The 19,374-nt window shown below is 44.9% G+C and overlaps 1 protein-coding gene across 1 annotated transcript in view; it reads right to left on the bottom strand.

Moving 5' to 3' along the window:
- The window catches only part of SLC6A6 (solute carrier family 6 member 6), an 87,249-nt gene extending 68,076 nt beyond the window's left edge, over positions 1-19,173 (bottom strand). Inside the window, exon 1 of the mRNA XM_027640534.1 lies at positions 19,155-19,173. The gene's annotated coding sequence lies outside the window, so the exon portion shown is untranslated. The remainder of the gene's footprint in view (positions 1-19,154) is intronic.
- Between the last annotated feature and the right edge of the window lie 201 nt (positions 19,174-19,374).

The raw sequence follows: 19,374 nt of genomic DNA, 5'->3' as shown, positions 1-19,374 counted from the left end.
TGATCCAGGCACATGCCCATTAAGACAAGTTTATTTTAAAGAGGTCAGGTAGCAGCTGATGGGTGGTGGGAATCTTTTAGTATTCCAAAACAGGCAGTGTTTGAATGAACAATCTACAGACGTGAACGTCAGCAGACATACTGGCAACACCCCGTCCTAGAGTCTTTGTGAACTTTGAGTACTTGCTGTTTGGTGCCTAATTATAGTCCCCGTAGCAGGTCATTACTTACAGCATATTGGGATCCAGGGATCCTGGTCAGATTCAGAGTCCCTTTGTGCCAGGTGCTGCACAAACACAAGTGCCAGTTCTGGTAGATCCTACAAGCTAAGACCTTGCAAACTCTTATCCATGTGCTAAACTTTCTGTACAGCTGTAACTTCACTGTGTTCAGTCTGATCTGTGCAGATATGCAGTTCTATTGTGTTCTAGTTCATTATCTATTTAACACCTATTGAATCCTCTGCAACTGCTCAAAAGCATGAAGTAAATCATGCGCATAAATGTTTGTAGAATGTGGGGCTTAATAAAGACCAGTAGCAATACAGGCAGAGGAAATCTTGAGGGAGAGGGAAGATAAAAGTAACCATATAGGGAACTTGTGATTACACAGAGTAGCTACATACATAATTTGTGGGCTTCATGGTTTGGGAATTCTGTTTATTTGCTTAATGTAAATGAGCAAGAAAACTTAAAGAATCCCTACCACCTACTGAAGCCAGAGCTGCACTGTTGTAGGCCTCACCCAGTGCATTTATAAGTCCTTCCAACAGGAGAATACCAAATAGCACGTTCTCTGCAAGGACTGGGGACTGCTTACCTGCAAAGTGCAAACCCAAATAAACACACTATCCCCCAAAATACTCTGTACGGTGAATATATGGAGGGAGGACCCCGTGAGGTTTGGGGGTGATGTTTCTTTCAATATTTGTGAACTTTTTTCTGTATTACTTGACTAGCTCTAACCAAAAGCCACCTTTGGGAGTGTTCTGTATTCAGTCTAATTTAGACATACCCAATTTAGATGCAAGTTCTCACCATGCATCACTTTCAGAACAAGTTTCTTTGTAAGCTGTTGACAGAAAATGTTTATAGTCCTATTATACTCCAGTAAAAATGCAAACTGAGTAATGGATGTAATATCTTTTCCTTCAGTTTAGTGGAGTTTATTTCCCTGTTGTGCAAAGTTTTGTCCAGATTTTTTAAACAGATTCACTTTGTCCTGACTTGTGCTTTTTGTTCTCCATGAAGGGTTTAACAAGCTGAAGTTTGGAGAATTTGCAGAATGTGTCTGTTTTGGAGTGACAATATTTCCAGGGAACCAGGATTCCTAAAACTGATTATGTTAATCAGAAATGTGTTGTAACTCCTCTGCTTTGGGAACACTGAGATAACAGATCACCTTTAACTTAATGACACACTTCGAGTTTTGACTACTGCATAATTGCAACAATCTACACATAGAGTATCAGCTATTTGTAGCACTTGGCAAACAGGATAAAATAGGTGAAACTGTTTTTTTATCAGCTCTCTGCAGGTCTAAAAGTGTTATTTAACAAAGAGTTTCTATACTTACTAAAGTTAAGCATACACTGAAGATAAGCAAAAGCCTGAAAGCTTTGCTGAATTCATACTCGGTTAGGTAAGGTTATAAAGTTTTTGCTTAATCTGGGCCACAGCTAACAGCTGAGTAGTGATACTGAGTGTAACAACCAGGACTCTGGGGAGGGTGTGGATGCTATTTTTGACCCTCCTAAATTGACTGCTATTCAAGTTTTGTGTCACTTACAACATGTTACAAAGATACAGAGAATCTACTAACAAACCCAAGTTACCTGCTTGGTTTAATGACACCTCACTTTCTTATAGCTCTCCAGAGCCCTTTGGCTTTTTACCTTGCCTGGTGACTTTGTTTTCACTCCAGCATGCCAAGTTGGCTGATCTTACTGAATATTGATATGTGAAAGGAACAAGCCTTCCCTTTATTTAACATGGGTCTTGTTTGCTCTTCCTGGCATTGGATCTTTATTACGTCTGCAGGGAGGGTTAGCTTTTAATGTGTGTGTTATTGCAACGTGTCTCCATCAAGATAGAGGCATGCCCCAGCAGGACAAGGTGCTGTGAAAGTTCAGGTTGCTGCTGTTGCTTCCAGCAAAGGAAATTATTTTTCAGCCACCCATGTTGAATTGCCAGTGGCCAACATGGAAACCTTTTGCAAACCAAAAGCTACCAGACTACAGATATTTACAACACCTAAGATGCAGCTCAGGGACCAGCAAGTCAAAGGCTGAATCCTGAATTTTCTACTGAAGGCTTGATCTTGTTAAGATTGACTTGCCTAAGAAATCTTCCTTTGTGATATTAAACGTATTGATTTGAACATGAAACCAATCCTTTTCCTGCTGAAATTCCCCCTGAATGGAGGTAGGAAAAGCCAAAACTTGTGGATTACACCAGTGAAAGAATACGCTATGAGCAGGCATTATGGGCTTTGGGAGGAACAGAACAGATGAGAACAGAGTACATGATTAGAAATCACAGGGTCATGCTCCCAAACCAAATGCATGTCCTTACAAGCTTTCCTCTGAAATAAGGGGGAGGGAGCCTTTCAAGGCTAAGTCAATGCTGTACTGTAACACACCTTTGCCATAACTTGGTTGATGGTTCTCCCAGCGTACCTGTCTGTGGACAAACCACACGCAAGGTATTTATGACCTGCACATACAGAGCTTGTTCTTTCCAACAAAAGCAAATGAAGCTCCCAGCTCATGAAGAAAGACACTTAGATTATGACAACCTGCTGACACACATGATAAAAGCAGGGTTTTTTAACTCGAAATAGCCAGAATACCCCTATGAAATATTCTTTCTCACACGACATACTGTTTTCTCATTATGTGTGTTGACATTTTTCAGACTGACCTCAGCTAGATATTTTGTTCCGGAGTCCCCATTTAGTGGAACATTTAAACAATAACACTTTGAAGCATGCTCAGTCCCTCTTTTGAAGTCCATTCAGGCTCTGCCCTAGGGTCAGCAGGCGCATTCCAGCAATGATGCACGGACCATCTGCTGTACAAGTTTAAATCCCACTGGTCCTATACCTAGAGGTACTAACACGTTGCATAACTCGCACTGAAAAACAGCCTGTCAGTTCAGATGGGGTTTGGATTCATTCCTATAGTTCTCTTATCCTCCCGCTGGAGGGCCTGTGTACAGTAACCTTTGAGTGTGGTTTCTGGAGACTACAAATTAATGAGATAAATAACAAAAAAATGACATCAAGTTCTTGCATTTAAAACCTTTATTTTCCTTTGCCCATTTACACCCTGGCTCTGTGATTCCCAGAGTTCAGTCTGACATCTCATTTAGGTGCCTTCCTGTTCCAGACTTTTCACTTTGGTGGGCTCTAAGTAAGTTACCATAAATAGTGATTCATGGCCGAATGTCAATTGCTGAACAAGGGAAAACCAGGACAGTGCAATATGAAGGGTGAGTTTTCCAAGAACCAGTGACCATTTACTTGAGTAGGAATTTGGCATCAAAAATATGACAAAAATCTCTGCCAAAATATGTCTTTGTCTATATATTTTATCCATTGTGCTTTAATGCTAACTAGTCATTATTAAACTTAACAATGCATTGGCTAAGGTTAATGTATTTCAGACCCAAGCACTGTTGGTCTCATTGATGCTATGTAAACACAGAGGAAGGAGTGGTCCCTGCCCTTGGGAGTTTAAAATCTAAACTTGGACAATACACTTCAAACATATGGTATATCCTGCAGGCTGAATTACCAAACTTCAATCAGCATTAGCCTTAACAATTAATTTATGTTGCACATATGTTCTGCATTTGGGGGCATTAGCCCTGATGGGCCCTTTGACAGAAATGTGAGTGTATGTACATGTTGACCTTTTAATGATACAGCAGAACATGGCAACAAGCAGGGGGAGGTCAGCTGAGACCTGTGGGATGAAGCACAGCACAAGGGTAAACATGGCAGAGAGACATAAATAGGGTACAAAAGAGGGAGATTTGGAAGTCTTGTGGCATAAGTGAAGGAGAACAGCCATATCAGAGCAAGTTTTTCAGAGCAGCTCTAGCACTAATTGAGCACCAAAATAAGTGGGCACATTTCCATCTTTGAGTATCTGTCACTTATTTAGATGCCTCCTTGGAAACTGAGTTCTCCGGAAAATCTGTCCTCAACGGTGGGTGCTGAGCACTATACAATCTGGCCTGTTCATTTCTCAGTATGTGGTTCATCTGTTCTAAGGAACAAGTCCTTCTGGAAATGAAAAAAAAAGGCAGAAAGAAGTGTTGGATACAGAAAAGCATGCAAGCTGCCTCATGGACTAAGAACAAGAAAGGCAGAACAAGCAAAATTTCATAAACCATGTGAAGTCAAATGTCGAGCCACCAGGACCCCTTATAAACACTGCACTACTCCAGAAATTATGGTGAGCAGGCGCTAAATCACTGAGAAGTCAGAAGTTATGGATTGGCTGATTTGCTTCGTCTCCCTGTTCAAAAAAAAAAAAAAAAAGAAAAGAAAAAAAGGTGGAACGGGAACATTTGCCCCACTACCCTGTGAACATTAGTTAAGATCAAAACACGGCCTCAGAAGGAAGAAGCAGCCCATGGGGTTGAAGGAACATCATCTGAGGCTTTCTGCCTCCACAGAACAGAGTAGAAAACTGCATAACAGAGCATGAAGGGACCTAAAGCTGAAGAGCATAACATGGGACATGCTCCCATGTATGCAGAAATCCAGCCCCTGGCTGAGGAGGGATATAAATCCCTCATGTGGTAGCCATGGCTCATGATGGAGTGTGACGTAGCACTAGTGGTAGCCAGTCAACCTTTTAGTTAGACCTCCTCAGACCTCGCTGTCCCCTCTGAACCTCTGAATCAAAGCATAATGCACCTCTCTTTGCGTCACCTCCAAACTTGTCCTTGGATCTCCCTGGTGGGATCCTGTAAGAGGATCAAATAGGCCAGGAGGGAGCAACTCCATTGTTTAAGCACAAAAGGCCACGTTCATTAGTAGGCAGGCATCTTAGAACCAGTCGTGGAAAAAGAGAGTGGATTTGACATTAAATCGGATATTCCTGGAGGTTTTCCTCAGCACAACTGCCTCTTTAAAGCTAATAGAAGCAATTGAGAAAATTGCCCAGTAATTCCTGAGTTCCAGTCCCAGCTCTGACATGAACTCTGAAGCCAATATAATCCTCTTGTTCCTTACAATAAGGCCTCAATCCTCCCCTGCTATAAACCAGCCTAACACCATTCACCTAAGTTAGTGTTACCCCATTTGAAGATTTGGTTTAGAAATTAGGGCATCACGGGACAGGATGGTGCAGAAATATCCAAGAAAATCTGGTCCCCAGACAAGTTTACATGCCAAAACAGAAATATTTGTACTTGTGAGCTGTCCTCATGACATTTTAGACCCATGGAGCAGCTACCTCCTGACAGGACACGTTCCTGTGAGATGCAGGTTTACGAGTGATGGATATCTCTTGGGATAATTAACCATCTTCAGTTGCTGCTGCCAACGAAGGGAGGGAGCCTCACAGTGCCCACTGCACAGTCATAGATTTACTCTGTGGAGGAGCTGCCAGAGACTTGCTTGGTGCAGGATCCAGTTCAAAGGGGCCAAGTCTGGAGTTGTTAATGACCCAAAATTTAAGGAAAGTTCCTAGGTCACATCCACTGCCATTTTCTAGTTACATTTGCCCTCTTCTTGGTAAACAGCAAATATTTTCTTGGAATCAGTCTAATTTCTTATGCCAGTGGCAAAATAAACCCCAGCTCATCATGGATATGTCCTTTCCAAAGAATTACCACAAAAATGTCTGAAACCCTATAAAGGCTGTTAATGACTCTAAATCTCCATAGGGCTTTTTTCCCTCTTCTTCTTCCCTCTCTTCTCCTTGCTCTGATGAGCTGGTGAGTTGGGAATGGGTTTAAATACCACAATAGTCATGGCAGGACATCAAGAAAGAAAAAGGAACAGAGTTTTGAAATATTTTGTGTAAGGCTTCAAGCACTTGAGTTGGTACTTAACTGACTGGCGTGTACCACACAGCAGTCAGATGATCTCTGCAGCTTTGGGAAATAGGAGAAACTCTGGAGAAGGGTGGGGGGGAAATGGTCTCTCCCACATTGGTCTTTATTGTCTTATGGATTTTATCACAGTATTGTTCTTTATTTCCTGCTATTTATAGGCTCTCATGTTTTGTGCTGCTTTCATGTTTGTGTTATCTGCCTTCCCACGACATGCTTCACCCCAGCCCTTGCCTACAGCTGGATCCATAAAGGACAGGCACGTGGGTTTGAATGGCACATCAGGGCTCATCTTCTTTCCCTTGGCAATGCATGCAAACTGCTCTTTTCTGAAGCACTAAGCAACCCAAGACGGTGATTTAAATGATGGTGGTTGCCCTGCACACTCTTGCCTAAAGGGATTGAAGAGTTTGGCATTGGGCTTTTGGGTATCAAGCAAAAAGCCCAATCCTTGGGTATCCTTTAAAAGCCCCAGCCAGTGATGCTGGGGCTGTTTGCTCTAAAGCCCATGCTTTACAGTGAATTTAAACTATTAGCCCATAAGTACATGACTTGATGATAACCACTCCAGAAACTTCACCTGAATTATTTTATAACTCTTCTCTTTGTGCAAGGTACTGCAGAGAGAATGTGCTACAGGGGCTGTTCTTGTCCTAATTCCCTGTGATTTAGCGATATAACTCCACTGACCTGAACTTGGCAAAAGTGAAGTTAGTTCTGGTTTGAAACAAATTATGAGATTTCTAAAAGTGAGATCCCTGCCCTAGTAAACTTGCTGCCTAAAAGGTGGCTCCAATAGGCTGTGGGGCTAGAAATAAAAATGGGAGAGGTGTAAAATAATGCTGACATCACTGAAGTCAGTTATTTAATCCTATCAATGGCCTTGTACCTCACCCCAGAGCAGTTTCCAGGTAGCCAAAACACCAATTCCAGGCACAGAAACCAGGCTGCTGGTTAGGTGGGCTGAAACTGAGGGATTTACCCCCAACTCCTGCACTTATGGAGTGACAACAAGCCTCTCACATGATTCCACAACTTGCATCACTTCTTGTGTACCAAGCAGCCTGCCTTGGAAGGGACCACACAGCTCAATGCCAGCAACAACAGGCAAAAACCCTTCACCTAAACAGAGAGCAACAGCAAGCCCTGCCTTGGGACCCTTTCACAACATGTATCCAGCAGCAACACCTGCTATATGGGCTGCTGGAGAATTCTAAAGAAAATTAAACAGTTGCTTAAAGATAGAGCCAGGCTTGGACAGCTTTTGCTTGTGGGATTTTTGGGCAAGTTACTCCCAGTGTTTTACCTGTAAATATGTGCAAAACAGCCACAGAACATCGTTCTTCAGTGCTGTGGAGCAGCATAAAGGCATCTGTTTGTTAAGGAGAGTCATTCTGTTTTGCCTCAAATTGTGTGTATTCTGGGAACATCCCTTGAAAAAAGAAGCAGAATTTTTCTGTGAGCAGTGTGGCGTTCAGGTTTTATTCAGACAGTTTGACACAGTTTTCTGTAGTTATCCTTACTGCCGGTAGCAGCCAGCCTGAAAGAGGAGACATGATGGAAATCAGAAGCATCTGTAATGCACCAGACTAAGCAAAGCTAAAGTGCAGTGCAAAGAGAATTAAGCGGTGGCAAAGAGCATGCTTGTGTTCGTGAATCCTGGGATTCTTTCTAAGCTGCTGCTAAGAAGCAAACATGTGTCAAGCCATGAACATTGTTAAAGCACATGCTTTGTCTCCCAGGCACCAGTGAGTCCCATAAGCTGCCATCTAAAATTTTTACAGAGAAATCATCCGTTGCAAATAATGTGGGAAAAGCTATGTGGAAATTCTTTTTCAGGGTGGGAGGAAAAAAATCACTAGTAGGAACTCCACAACAAGGGAAACCAAAGACTGGACCAACTCTCATTCCATCTGAGAAAGAATTAAAAGCGTGAAACCAAAGTTTTCCAGCAGAGACTGCTGCAGAGGCTTAAAAGAGTGGCTCTGGAGCAACTGCTGGAAAACATAGCCCCAGCCGTCCCAAAAAGTGCTGAGTGTCTTGGTGTCCATGGAGATCAGCATGGATAAGGGGGTGTCACCTCTCCCAAGTCCAGCAATTACATTCTCCTTCTGTCTTTTGTTTCAGCTGATGAAAACCCGACTGTTTTCAGCTCAGTGTCTGGTATAAGCCAACTCCTGTTTATCTCCTGAGCCACACTTTCCAGCATGTCATCGGGTGCCCTCTTGGCCACCATCTAAGGCACACTGACAGGTTGGGGTAGTTTTCCAGCCAGACTCTGAAATGGTTATTCACACTTTTATCGTGGCAAGATTAGATTATTGTAATTCTTTACTGGCCACCTTCCCAAGGGGGGCTCTGCACAAACTCCAGATGGTGTGAAATGTGGCCGGCAGGATTTGAGTTAAGAAGGGACAATATCATCCATTCTGTTAAAAACTCTACGTTGGCAACTGGTTAGACAGCAAGCCGATTTCAAACTTGTCCTTTTTTCCCTCTGTGCCCAGCTGAAGTCAGGTCTCTGTGAGCAACATTATGATTTGTTACAGTCTGGAGTATGTTACCCAGGCTCACACTACCTGGTAAATAATTCTCTGAGGAGTGATTTCAAGAAGGTGAGGGTAGTATAAACCTGATTTCCATCTGCTCTAAAGCCTGTGCAAAAGCTGGGTGGGATACTGCAATTACAGCCTTTGCAAACATTAGGCAGTGTCAGGGAGCAGTGGGCTCTCCTGCTCTTACTGCACCAAAACTGCAGCCTAAAGACCACCCCCCTGCCCCCTTCTGGGCAACTGCCTCCAGGCATAAGGCAGTAAATCATAGCTCTCCTCTGGCACAGCTGGGGACAAATGGCAATGCCAACCTTATCGCACAGAGGCAGCCACCTAAATGCAGCACATCCTTAAAGTTCTTCTAAATTGCAGGTGGGTAATCTCATCCCTTCTAACCTCAGTGTTAGCTGCCAAGGGGACACCTGGACAGCAGCTGGGCACCCTGCTCCTGCTCTAGGACTGCAGGGCCTCAGCAGAAAACATAGACTGCTGGTACGTGTTCCTATGTGCCATCTTTCACTTTGTGTAAACAGTGGCTACACAAACAATTGATAGGATAATAACTGGCTTCATACAGACCAGCACAAATAAAACCTTCCGGTGTTTTGGGCTTTTGTCTTCTCAGAACTTTCCTTTCCTAGAAGAGCATGATATGAAAGGTGTATTCCTTCATATTTCATTTGTTTTCATATTGAGTCCAAGAGTTAAAACCTTCCCTGATTTAGCTGACAGTGGCTAAACTCCTACAGGCCTTTCATGCAAGGAAAGAGTCAGGCAGGTTGTAATTAGAATCTAGTAAAGAATGATCATTTGGCTTCTTTTTATTAACTGTTATTGACATAGCAGGATGTGATTTGCTGCATAAGAGCAAGAAAGGCTGGGGACAGCTTTTGCTGTGCAGTGGAATGGCATGGCAAACACGGCGTGCCCTGAGCTGTTTACCTTCCCCGTCCCTTCTACAGGGAACCTGTGACATGCCACTCATGGACGTGGATATAAAAGCTGTTTTGGTTGGTTGTTTTTTCTGTTAGTGCAAGACAGCTGACACAGACTGTTTGCTTTGGGAAAACAACCAAACCCTTTTGTTTTGCATGAAGGGGGTAAAAGAACCTGTATATATAGAATTGCCCTGAGTCTGCAAACAGCTGCTGCATAAGGAAGAGCTAGTGGCAGTCAGCTTTGGGGCACAATGACTGTCATTTTAGACCTATGGTGCCACTGTCATTTTAGAAATTCAGAAGCCTCAGGAAGCTGTTGAAGACAAAAAATATTTCCCCACATGGATAAAAAAATGTTTTAAAGAAAAAAACAGCATGTGAGAGAACACACCAAGTCAGGATGGTTCACCTGAAATCATGAGAATTAGGAGTTGAGAAAAAAATGAGATAGAGGTTGGTCTCTGCGCTTGGAGCTTAGCTGATCTGCACTTGCCATGGGACTGGGAAGTATAAACTGAGTTTTTGTACCACTTTTATAAACCGTGTCCTGCTGGACCAGATGTCTGGCCGTTTTAACACAAGAGAACTCATAGGAATAGCTCTGGGATTACTGCAGCCTGTACCACCCTGGGAGCAGCTTCAAGGGCAGGACTTACCACAATCTAAACCCAGTACTTTGATACAGCCCTGCCTCAGTGCTGCCTTGAGCATGATGCTGCCTATGAGAGAGGCTGACAGACACCTGCCAGTTGCAGGTACCCATTCATTCCATTTCCAGATTTCTCCAAAACAGGAAACCACTCAGTGTTGAGAACTGAGCCATGAATGCATCCTGTGCATTTCAGAAAACTGTCCCAATGGAATGCTGGGAAAAGCAATGCTTGCTTATTTTATGTAGAAAATAAACAGCTTACTTATATCCCTGCAGATGGGCCTTATTTTAGCAGGAAGTCACTAGAAAGGTCTCCATGACACCAGCTACCATGGCCTTAAGCAGCTGAGCAGAGCCATGATCTGCTCAAGTCTTCATGCACCCAAATATCAATCCATTCACCACATGCACATGACAGTGATAACCATCTGAGGGACCACATGACAGACTAGAAAATCAGACAGCAAACCTCACCCCACTGTGTGTCACACAGCCCACCAGCCCAAACACATGCCATTTCAAACCAAGTTCTTTACCAGAGGAAAGGAAGGCCCTCCTGATCAGATGAACAGCATAGTAAGTGTTGCAGCCCTCAGCCGTGAACATGAATGCTCAATATGCCAGGTGGCTTAAACTGCAAGCATGTAATCTCCTGTTGCTGTGTAGCTTTCAGGCATCCTTCCACATTCTCAGTTCTCCTGATAAATTTGTTCCCAAAGAACACATTTTCCAGCAATTCATAACATAAAACATCACACATTATGAAATCTATCTACCCCACTACAGCCAAGAGTGAAAGAGCTCATATATCCCTATAGAACCACTCTTGAATAGCTGGGGGAAGCACACTACAAGGAGGTATGTTGTATTCTCTAGAGACCATCACTGTGACCATAAGTGTGAATGACTACCCAAACTTCAGGGTATTTGCAAATATAGCTGAAGAGTGAGCAGAAAAACAAATAGAGCCTTTAATTAGAGAGAATAACATGGCTCTCTGATAGGAAAGCCATATCTTTACATGGTGCAGATCAACACAGCTCCATTATGGAATAACATCAGCCTGTGCCAATGGGGATTTGGTCCAGGTATGCACACAAGGATGTCTGTCTTTACCATGGAAACACAACACCTAGGTGAGAGACCACATGAGCAGCTTAACAACAACAGTATTAATACTTGACAGGGCAGGAAATAAAAATGAAAACAATTTTTCTAATTGAAACTACGGGGGGTGTGTAAGTAGGGCAGAATGCACAGCAATTACCTGATTTGGAGGTGAGCCACAACACCAGCACTACCTCTCCTTCTCTATGGGACTGTGAAGGAGCCTAAGTAAACAGGATTTCAGTTTTCCATCTTTGGCTAAAATGGTTGTTTACACAGAAACAGAGAACTGTGTAAAATGACATGGTGCCTGCTCAAGTCTGAGGATTGAAGAGGGGCCACAAGCTGAGGAGCTGAATTTCTACCCACACTTGCACCAAACAACAAAGAGGTGTGGTGCTCCCTGGGTTTCCTGCCTGGATAGTGGCTGGGCACAGCTTTGATCAGCTATGGAAAGGAAACCCCAGGTTACTACAGATGAAATCAAGACTCAGTTTCCAGGAGTGTTAACACGAACGTTCTGGATTTCCTCAGGCTGGAGATGCTACCAGCTCACAGTTCCCTCTCCTTGCCCCTGCAGTCCACCTGCCACATGCTGACCCCTATTCCTTTCTCATAGGCGTCACCAGCAGCCCCTGGGCCCTGCTCCTCACTCTCCACCACATCCTCTCCATGTTGCCTGCAGAGAGGCAAACTCACACAGAAAGCTGCCCAGAGACCAGTTCCCAGAAATCCCACACTGCAGTGGATTCCCAAGCAGGAGGTGCACAAGAAACAGGAAGACAACAGCTAATAGCAAAATGAAGCTCCACTGGTAGCATGGCTGGGGGATAACCTGGCCTGGTGTAACCTAGGAGTCATTTGGAAGTATCAGTTAAGAAGCAATAGTGTCTACAGGAAAGTCTGGATGAAGCTCTGGAGGAACAAAGCTGCTTTTCCAAGGGAAAGCCCAATAGGCAATGGCTTACTCAACGATCCCCATTCATGGCCCAACAAGCATGTCTTAGTCATACAACAGAGGAACAACTTCAAGTATCTGCCCCATCACCAGTCACTGCTTTGTGACTGTGCTGAGCAGTGACTGCAGCCCAGCCGGCGGTACAGAGTGACAGGTCCTGCACGCCACCAACACATGGGTCTGAACCTGTGACCCACAGGTTCTGCAGACCATCACAAATCCCCTGAGACATACAGCTCCCCACAGCCTGCCAGGTTGTTTTTAGTTCGACAAATTCAAATGGCTGCCACAAAAGCTTAATCTCTTTCCAGCCACACTCACGCTGAGTGTCAATAGGAAAAAGTCTCATGAATACGCTTGATAATTACAGAGCCGTGGCTGTAGCAAAGAACAAAGTATAATACAGGCTTGAATACTCAGGAAATTGACTGCTGATATGTTTCCATTCATTGTTTTGTTCTCTGTTCTCAGTGTTATATTAAAATCTCCTACTAAGAATGAGCTTTCTTGTTTAATGGAACTTGTCAGTTAGAGGAAATCTGCTTGAGCTGTTTGATCTATTCTTTAAAATAATATTAATTGCAAATTTAGCACATGACCCTTACTTAGCAAATCAGTCGAAAACTAGAGCTGATATTCTTAAAATTTGTTACCCACAAAAACTCATGGGCCATCACTTTCTCCCTTTAATGCATTCACCATCCCTTTGCCCCAACTATTCAGTCCTGGCTATTCATTAGATATGTTGATCGATTGTACCAGTCACCTGACATTGTTTTCCTGACTCTATTAGTGAAAAGTGATAGCAGTGAATAGCAACCAGTAAACACAGAGAGAATCTCCGGTCACGAGAAAATTCATGAAACCTTGCAGTTTGTGAGCATTTTTATAAAATCCTGACAACCATATCAACTTATTCGAGTGTGACCTCACGTCCATAGAAAATCACGCTCAGTGCTTCTGTCTGCCTCCCCATTAATGGAACTGGCTGTCTATTTTTGATTCCACGTGACTCATAATTAAAGACTGAATTTGCATGTTTTCTAATCATCCTGATTCCCAGCATGTGCACTCACAACAACAAATATTAACTTCAGGCTCAGAAGATGATGTACAGCAGAATCTGGATTTCCAAAGTCCTACAATTCAGTGGTATTTAAATCTGAAGATTTCACTTGGTTCCTTGCAGACATAAAGAAACCATTTGGAAGCATCAGACGCAGTGGCCAGTTTAGACTCTATGTAAGTTTGTAGGATTATTTCAACTTGCTTGTTCTGAACCCTCAATGAAAATCTGCAAAAATGGGTTGCACTGGATGGCTCACAGAAACAGTATTTCTTTTGTGAATGTCTTCCTGCTTCCAATTATATCAGAATGATGGAAGAAAGCGGAAATAGTTGATTTCAGGGCTCATGTAATTAGATATAACACATTCTATCATCAGCAGCACTTGACGCTTTTCTTTAGGCAATATCCAAGACTTTCGGAAATGCTCAGAAGCCACTGCTCACGTCAGCACGATCACAAGTGCTGTCACTTTTAGGAATTTGACTTTACAGATGGAGAAGTGGTGGCGTGAGCCCCCTCCCTGAGAGGTAGCAGACTCCCTTTCTCCTGCATCATAACATCTCTGGCAGGCACCGGGAAATGCCTGCCTTCTCTGCTGGCGGTAGGTTTGGTTGTACCTGTGCTTATTCATGGAATTTGCTTCATCTTGGCCTTGCTAAGAACACTGCCCTGGAGCTGTGGACTGCTGTCAGTGCTGCACCTCTGTTTGCTGACACAGAATCGCCAACTGCGGATTAGGGGCAGCGAGAGAGCCCTACAGAGGCACCTTAATGATGGACGTGCCTCAGCCTCGACTGCTCATCCTGTCGGGGGAGCCTGAGCTCCCTGCCTACGCGCGTTTCAGGACATGGACCGTCCTCCTCTGCTCCATCTTCCCTGCTCCTGACTAATTCAGGCAGCTCAAGTCACAGGGAATTCCTCTCCAATAAAACCCTCCTCCCCCGCCCTGATCCTTTCTGAAGGCAAGGGCAGAATTGTTCAAAACAACCCAAGGGAAGACATTCAAAATAGGAGATGACCTCCTTCCAACCCTCAGTGCTCGGGGCCGAGGTGTGGCCCCCCTCAACCTCCCTGGGTCATTCCAGCACCTTTGTCTCATTCCCTCCTGGAGCGACGCCCTCCCGCGCCGCCGCCTCCCACGCGGCTCGTGTTTTCCGCGGCCCATGAAGAGTTCTCTGTTCCCGCATGAGTCACGCCCGCAGCCCGCGGGCAGTGACATCAGCCCCTCCGCAGCCCTCACCGGGGCCGAGCACGCCGGCTGCCCTTGGCATTCGCTCGGAGCAGGGCTTTGTGCCGAGGATAACGGCGGGGAATGCTCGTGGGGAGGGCGAGGAGCTGAGAGCGCAGCACAGGCGATGGCCGCATCGGGCGATCTGCTCTGGGGGATGCCATCCCGTGAGCCACAGGAGGAGCAGCTGCAGCAGCCCTGTTTTTCACGCCTGCCAGCAGGCAAACCCTCTCCTGGCATCCCCGGCGTGGTGCTAAAGCCCTGCCGGCTGTCACTACCTGGGCCAGCCACCCCGGGACACGGCACATGCTGCAAACACCTTTTTCTTTGACGGCGTTGGCGTTTCATCTGAGACCGGGACAGAGAGGGTGCGGCCGCTTTTCAAGACTGCTTTGAGACTACAATAAGAGCTCTTTATGGGCTTAAAATTACCATTCTGCAACGCTGGCAAACCATTCCCTCTTCCAGGAAAGCTGTACCGCAGGAAAGTTATCCCTCCGGTGTTGTCAGCTGCACCAGCAGCAGTGCAGTCCTGTCGCTCTGACCAGAGGCAACTGTCAAGGGATTGAATGACTTCATGACCTTGATGGATGCAAAGAGTCAGTTCAAGAGTGATCAGCTGTGCAAACGAAATGCTGCCACCTCATTGATAACAGGGGAGAGTGCCCATACCAGGGCAGAGGGGGGGGACATGTAAGGATGCAGCAGATAACAGTGACTCTGGGAGACGATGCCAACTCTGAGCTTGCTGGTTTGGGGAGATAGGCACCCCACCTATTTCAAGCCAGTACCCTTCTCTCTGTGGCAGGAGCAGCCAGTGCAGTTTGCCAAGGCTTTGCTATTAAAAAAATGTGTAATGAAGTATTTTTCTACCCATTTGCTTCTGCTAGTGCTGCTGGAAATTAGAACCATCCCAGAGTGGCTTGCTCACCCATCGACTTCAGCTACACCAGCAAAGCCCTCTCCATGTCTAGTGGGAAAGGGTGCCAGGTGAGCTCCTCCAATTGCTTTTGAAACATCAATAAGGCACTTACACACAGAGAGAAACAAACCAAACGTCTCAGTTCCAGTGCAAGGAGAGTTCTGCTTTTGCTCTGAGCTCACTCCTTTGGTGCTGTTTGAGGCTTAGACTACAACTCCCACCTGCACTTCTGCTTTAGATTTGGCTGAACCTCCATGAAATGTCAGCTACAGTTATGAGATTCCAGCACAAGAGATGGGAAACACCTGATGGCTGATATTTCTTCCTGAGGCCTTTTTTTGTCCATGAGACTTCAGTACCCTGAACCTAAATCCTTCCCCCAGTTTGTCCTCCAACCCTGGCTACACATGCTGTAGCCAAATAACATCCCTCCCCCCCCCTTTTTTTTTCCTCCTGGACACACAGCAGCTGTTCTGTTTTGCTGCTGAATGAGGCAATGTTTTACCGGCTACGGTTACTGATTTGCAGATTTTGGTGGCAACGCTGTCACAGAGTTCCCACCATCAGTCCCTGCCAGCATCCCCTCCCCACCACACAACACTTGGGCCTTTCAGCTAGGCCAGTGCAGTTGTTCCCGGGCCATGGTGATCAGGCACTGATCTAGTTGAAGCAAATTGCACAAACAAAAAGCAAACCAAACCACACACACAACAAAGGAAGAAAACAAAATCCTTCCTATTTTACAGAGCATTTTGTTTACGTTCTTAACCCCCATCAGTTCCTGATGTGGCTTGCTGCAGAGTCACATGAAAAGTTATTTAGACACAGCTGGGAGGGGGCTGAGCTGGAGTAAAATGGTGGGGAAAAAAGGCTGATATGGGAACATCTCAAGGTAGAATTACTACTAAAGCTTCCTTGTCCTCAAACCATGGCCAAGGTTTCTTATCTTGGACCACAACCACGAGATCACCATAACTTTCCAGTAAACAGCCAATTCATTTCACAATTTATACATCATTACACATCCTCCACATACCAGAGAATTAGCTCTACAGAGAATTAGCTCTAGAGACTCCTTTCAGGCCTTAAAAGGATCCTTAAGCTTCAGTTTTCATTTTTAAATGGATACAAGCATTTAACCGAGCTGTAAGCTATTAAAGCAAGACATCACTTCAGTGATAAACTAAATAATTTCAAAATAATTCACTTAATTGTCCCATTCATGGACCTATGCCTTCGGAATGGGACATGCTTTGAGATTCCAAGTGACACAAATAGTAACAAAAATAACAACAGCACAGTCCATCATACTGAAAAAAACAGTGATATACCAAAATACAGCTCTTTCTACTTTATCACAGGCTGTGCAGGGGTGTGGGTGGGAAGCAGGAGGCTGCAAGAAGAGACAGATAGAATAGCTCCTACACGCTACTTTTTCCTCTGTGTTGCTATTTGGCTTTTGCTGGAGAAGCACAGCAAATACATTAACACCCGCACGAAAAATGAGCTGAGGTAATTCCATCTATGAGCATGTGATCAGTCCCGCTGCCACAAATGTTTTCCCTCTAGGTCCATATCTGAATCTCACACAGACTGACTCACGCTGCAGCCGTGAGCGTCACTACTACCCGGCAGCGTCAGGCTGTCATTTGTTTCCTTTTGGAACGGGATGTTCTATAATAACTCCAACTCCCACTCGACAGTTGATGAAATTGCAGTTCTTTCACATACCTCCTTTGTTCCTGTGCAGTGAGGAGTTTTCAGTTCGTTTCTAAGGTGCTAAAAGAGGAGCAGAGTGGCCTGAGCTTGGGATGCCTCACCCAAAGCTCTAACAGGATGTGTCTTTTAACAGGATGAAGGTGTGATGGTTCTCAGTGTGCTGTAGAGTCTGCTCTCCAGAAAGACAAAGGAGGCACAGAGCAGAACTGTTGATTCTGGGGCTTCTGCTTGAAGTACAGCTCTCTGTCTCATTCTTTTCCTACAACCAGGGAGAGACTGTCATGTCTCTTCATGGAAGGTGAAGCTCTGGACCTGCTGATGGAGCCATCAAAGAAGAACCAGCTCTGCTTCAGAGTGTCTTGCTGTGATGCTCAAATATGCAACATTTGCTTCTCAGCACTGGCTAGGTTTGATCCTCTGCTCCCCAAATGCTAATCTACATCTCTGGCATAGTCTGGAACAGGTAAGCGCTTCAGAAGTGAATCCCTGACTGACTGTGTTTCAGTTCATACCGTGGCACAGTTTCAGAGCTCAGTCTACAGGACTAAGCTCATGCTAGTCTCAGGTTAAAATCCCCACGTGTCAACCGTATAGAAACAGAGTCCTCAGCACCAACTGGCCTGTTCTGCTGGCTCAGTGCTCCTCTCACACCAAACTACCTGATACCACTGCTTGCTACCTGCCTTTGAGAGCCCAAAGTCCTGGAGCTGTCAGATCTCAGCACACAATTGCAAAAGGAGGAACATGGTGTGGTTCTAGAGGTGCAGCAGAAGAGAGGAAGCTGCAGTCCCCCAGGGTTCCCTGCCCATGTAAAGACCATGTTCATCAGGATACACCCGTAATGCTGCCAAGTTTCCTGCTGGGAACATCCTGACAGGCAGCTGATACAAGGGACAGAACCAAGGGAGAGAGCCAAAGAATGAAAGGATGTAGATGATGACAGCATTTCTCCTCCTTAATTTTGGGATGCTGCTATGATTCAATGCAGACTAGAATGGATTTGTCTCCACACTAGATACACAGGAAAATGGATGCATTGCTATGCAGAATCTAGTGTTCCCTGTTCCAACTGCTTCTCCCCTATTTATCAAAGAGCTTTAACCAAGTGGAGATCTGACATTACTTCCTAAAGTTGCAGCCATTCCCAACGAGGAGGTCAACACCAACTTCAGGTGTGGTAAAAAGAGTATTCCTAACATTCTTCAGAAAAAATTTATCACTTATTACCTGCCACTAGGAATATAATGGGAAGCTTAGAGATTAGCTGGAGACAATTTGGAAAAGCAAAACTTACACTTTTCAAACTACATATAACATTTATCTGAGAAACAGCAAAGTTCCTGAGGCTACTGCCTGCAAGAGGATGTCCTAAGAGTCTCTGAAGATATTTATTCTGACCTCCCGGACCTTTGTCCAAGGTTCATTCACTGGGGTTAAATAAATAAGCGTTAACAAACCCAAAGCTCCAGACCTTCCACTGTCCTGCATTGAGCCAAGACCTTAAGCAAAGAGGCTTAAGTCACATTTATATTTCCTTTGACCTAAAGACAGAGCACAGCTCAGTAAATCCCAGTTATGGAGCGAAAAGACCTTTATGGCTGCACAACCTTGCATTCAGCTGCCTGAGAAATCTTTAGAAACCACTGCAAAGGCAGATCATCACAGCCTGGCATTCCCTGCTCGCTGCAGACAACTTTACATGCAGCACTGGCTGGGGAGAGCAGTCAGAGCCCTAACCCTGACTTACTTGCATGACAGCCCTCAGGAATCCTCCTGGTGCTGCCTGTCCAGCCTTAGGTAATGCTGCACTGCAGGAATACAGTGCTCAGGCTCTCAGAGCCGGCCCTCCAGCTTTGGCAGCTGCCAGGACAAAAGACAGTCTCTAAATGTAAGTCACTACAATCTCACAGCCATCACCTATAACTTTACCTGGGCTTACCTGGGTCGATGTGGAGGGTAGGGCAGCGTTTCTCTTGACATTCAAAACGAACGCGTGCACCAGAGAATACGAGGCTCCTCGTACACAGGGTATTGTTCTGGATTTCGTATTTCTTCGGGGTTGTCTTGGCAACGAAGAGGGTTTGCCGCTAGAGGTGTGTGAAACACTGGGCAACAAAAAACATCACAACTCCCACTTGTTTCATTCCATCACCCTGTTA

Source organism: Corapipo altera, unplaced genomic scaffold (assembly GCF_003945725.1).
Source record: "Corapipo altera isolate COAL_440 unplaced genomic scaffold, ASM394572v1 55, whole genome shotgun sequence".
Classification (NCBI taxonomy): domain Eukaryota; kingdom Metazoa; phylum Chordata; class Aves; order Passeriformes; family Pipridae; genus Corapipo; species Corapipo altera.
This window is presented reverse-complemented; position numbering and strand designations above follow the sequence as displayed.